Genomic DNA, 4,608 nt, shown 5'->3' on the forward strand with positions numbered 1-4,608 from the left:
AAGCAGCACGGACTCACTATTTGCTTAGCCAATTAATACCTCGGTAAGGGCATATGCAAATAAAATTCAAATGAAAGAAATTTCTTATAAAAAAAACAAAAGGAAAAATTCAGGAAGATATAAATGTGGAATGGAGTGATTGCTTACTTACTCCTAACTATGCACCTCTGGGAGTCCAAGAAAATATTCCTTAATTAAGCCATAACTTCTTAATTCACAGAAATAAGCCATTTACTAGGCATGGAACTCATTGATTAAGAGGGCTCACACAATGTGAGTCCTTTTTCCAAGTCTCACTCAGTGTGACCTGTTGATATCTTCCAAGTGATTATGCATTGGGAAAAGAAAAATACTTGTGATATTCTGAAGATAATTAGATACTGACTCTAATCTACCACTAATTAATACCCAGAATTAAAAAACACAAATGTGATCAACCAATTAATGTTAGGGCTTATAATGGTCAGGTGATAGAGTGATTTAATAAAAAGAAATCATATGCAGGAATCAAAAGTAATTCCACATATCTTAGAGTATTCAACTGTTTCACATAACTGTATTTCCAGTAGCAAATTAACATACCTTTGGCACCTGATATGTAGCTATTGACTCAGACTGCTTTTTCTTAAACTAATAATTTAAAATAATTAAAATAGTGCAAAAGTGGCAAGAAGAGCAGCAGACTTTCACTGTTTTACCTCAGGGCTATGTCAATTCTCTTGCTCTCTAATATTGTACAACCTAGAATGATATTGATCATTTTGATATCCTACAGAACATTATCCCATCCATTATATTGATATCAATATGTTAGTTGGATCAGGTGAGCATAAAATGGGAGGAATCACAGATGCCTTGAAACACAGCATGAGAGAGAATAAACAATAAATCCCATGAAAATTTAGAAGCTTGTCACATCAGCAAAATATTTAGGAGTCCATGTAAAATATGCCCTCTAAAATGAGAGAAAAATTGATACACATTACACTGTACAATAAAGAAGCACCATATTTATTAGGCCCTTTTAGATTTTAAAAGCAACATATATCATACTTGAGTTCACTATCTTACCTATTTACTGGGAAACCCATAAGGTTGCCAGATTTAAGTCCTTCCCAAAGCAAAAGAAGGCTTAGTAGCAGGTCCAAACTATAGCATAACCTATCCTACTATTTGAGCCTTATAACAAATCAATTCCAGTGGTAATAAATGTGTGACACAGAGAAATATATTGTACCTCTTGGCAATCCCAAAGAACCACCACAATTCAGAACTGCTTCTAGGGTTTGGAGTAAAACAATGCCTTCTTCTGATGAGGACTAGTCTCAGTTTGAAAAGTCAGCTCCTGGCTTACTATTGAACTTCAGTAAAGACTGAATACACTCAGTAAAGATCGTATTCCTGGAACCTCAAAATACAAAAAGATTACAACACTCAAAGTGCTCATTTGTGAATGGAATTATTTCATCTTTTGAATCATGTGCAGGAGTATGTCATTATTCAATTGATGCTGAGTGTAGGATAGGCCCTAGCAGACCAGAAAGGCTGAATAACTTGCATGAATAGATCCTCAGGGCCCCTGTTTCTACTACTTTGTTGCCTTAGCCTTAACTACATCATAGGAAGTTCCCTATGGCCAGTAACCAAAGAGGAAAAAATGGGGTTAGTTTTATAGTTAGCAGAGAAAAAAAAAGTGTTTTGTTCTTTTCTGCATGATATTCTGTCACCAGCCAAAACTCAATAGCCACTATATTATAGAGCTCCTCAGGGCTAGCCCTGAATGACAGCAGTGAAAGAAATCTTTTCGGTTGGTTGGCTTGTCCACAGTCCACAGTAGAAGAGTTGGCCTGAAGTATTGATTTACACTAAAACTATTTCTTCAGCAACTCCAGAGATTTTGTAAGCCTTTAAATACTCAGTAATAAATCTATCTCTGCTCAAACCTGCCAAAGAGCATTATCGTCTCTGAAATGAACCCCGACCAATGAACGTTAACTAATATTTTATGACTTGACTGTATAATATATTGTTTATGATCATAGATGCATTAGAGTCAAATGACATATATAAAAGACAATTGTTGCTTTCATTTGCATTTAACAGAAATCATTCTTATATATATGGTTGACCTACAACAATCCTCATCTTGACAGAGTGGTAGAGCTATAATAATATAGACTGAGATTTTTTTTTTAAATAACTTCTCAGACTCTAAGGATATATAGAGAGGTGAATTTGACAAGTCAGAATGCATTTGCTTCGTGAGAACCACAAGAGGTTAAACACTATCTTTTGGTTAATAAGTCAACTGCCCTGAATGCTTGAGGTCATAAAATGTCTAAGCTGTGATATGTTGGGAATTTTAAAATGCAGCTTTGCCTGACCTGGGTGAATGATTGAAATATTGATGTAGATATTACTCTGGAAAAGACATTAACTTACCTTCTTAATTTTAAAAGTCAGTATTGAGTTCCGTCTAGCTGGCCTGATAAATAAACCACAATTGAGAAAGTCGCAGCAACCAATACATACCTGATTTGACTGAAGAAGTGGGAAACTATAAAATAAATAATGTAAAGGTCTTGTTTTCTGGGAACCTTCAGGGCAAATATGCCTCCTTTGGAAATGTCAGTACAAAACATGTAAATAGTGACATTTAATCTATTTCCTTAGGAAAAAAAAGAGTAAAAGTTATAAAGGTTGAAGGATTTTTTTTTCTAGAGTAAATGGTGGCAATTCTGGAATTAATTGTTTATGAAATTTCTTTAAGGCTATGTATGATACAGAATAATACTGATAATAATGCCCATTAGCATTTAGCAAGTTCCTGTCATGTGACTGGCTCTGTAATAAGCATCTAGGATAATTTAAATAGCCTTGTAAAATTACAGAGGCAAAATCTGAAACTGGTTTGTCTGGCTCCAAAACTTGCAATTTTCCTCAGTACTGCTGAAATAAATATGTGTGGAAATACATTTGGAAAGACATTTCATAACAAAGGATGAAATGACTTAGGTGTTGATTTAATGCAGGAAAGTGCTATATCATTCATGCTACTTAAATGGCTTCACAATATTAGGATGATGAATATACTATAGAACACTGTAGTTTTCCCATATTTGGGCCCAGCTCTGAGATAAGTTGTCAGAGAGGTGATGGCACAAAATTCCTAAAACTCAGGGTTTTTTGCCCTTCTCTGGATGATCAGTGAGATAAAATACATACTGTTAGATGTATGCATTGCTTCCATTCTTGCCACTCCATTCATGTGCCCTTTATGGAAGCACGAGGATGAGAACCTAGTTGTTTATTATATTTCTTCAGGGCTTTCTTTGGGGTTTATTCAATTTCTTTGATCTTCATACCTGCTCTACACTTTCTTCCCATGATAATGTCCTATGCTCCAAAAGTTACACATCAGTTTTTTTCTCAAATTCTCAAGCACCAGAACTGTCACTTTCTAAAGAAAGTTCTTCTCAACTAATTTCCAGGGGGAATATATGGTTTCTTATATCTTATATTCGTGCCCACTTAAGAACATCCACTGCAACAGTGACACTGAGTGATCAGATGGGTAACTTGACTCATCCAGTGGGGATTAGCCATCCTCCCTCCTCAGTCATCCCAGTGCTTTAACACGTAACACTGGTTAGCCGTGGTGGCCAAGGTGGAAGCAACACCCATACCCAATAATATATATTTTATCTCACTAAGACTGATTCTTGCTACTGAATGTCCAGCTCAATAGCAGCAGAAATTGACATGAAATCTTCACTATGGTACCAACCCTTAATGATGGCAAGTCGAACAGATCCTACCCTTTCTTCACTAGAGAACAGCAACTTATCCTTATTGAGATTGATGCATATCCTAGTTATGAGTTTAATTTTTCTACCCAGGGAGCCTTGGCCAGCAGAGCCCAAAGACTCATTGAATGTCTGACTAATTATAGTGTGATACTGTATAACATTGTTTTATACCAAGGAATCCACTAATCTTCCACATACTATATCACCTATCAGCTGCTGGACTGATAGAATGTTGACATGGCCTCTCACAGGTGCAGCTGAGGCGCTAGCAGAGAGATGACTTGCAAGGTCAGGGCACATTTATGGTGCTGCTGTAAGCAAAATACTGAGTCCTAAAACCCAAAGGGTGAAAGACAGAGTGACTTCTCTCACCATTGTTCCCAGTGATCAGCTTGAGGAGTCTTCGTTTTCTATCAGCATAAGTTTAAGCTCTGCTTTACTTTTTCTCTGGTGGGAGTGGGACCTGGAGTTAGGAAGTATTTTTTTCACCAGAGGATCCAGTAACCTATGAATTGCCACCTGGTCATATAATGCTCTCAAAAGCACCAAAGAAAAGAGTGCTAGCCACACAAACTGACCTTGATTATCATCAAGAAAAAGAGTTGCTGCTGCCTAGTGGAGGCAGATATGGCTGAAGCTCAAAAATTCACTGAGGTACTTGTTTTGCTTCCATGTTCAATAATAGCCATGAATGGGAATTTATAGCAACCATCACCTGAAAAGGGCATAATAACCCTAGGAGCTCAGACTTTTGAGTGATGAATGTGAGTTTCTCCATCAGGCCCTTAAAAGTACTGGC

The sequence above is a fragment of the Pteropus vampyrus genome, unplaced genomic scaffold (genome assembly GCF_000151845.1).
Source record: "Pteropus vampyrus isolate Shadow unplaced genomic scaffold, Pvam_2.0 Scaffold4, whole genome shotgun sequence".
In the NCBI taxonomy this organism is placed as follows: Eukaryota; Metazoa; Chordata; class Mammalia; order Chiroptera; family Pteropodidae; genus Pteropus; species Pteropus vampyrus.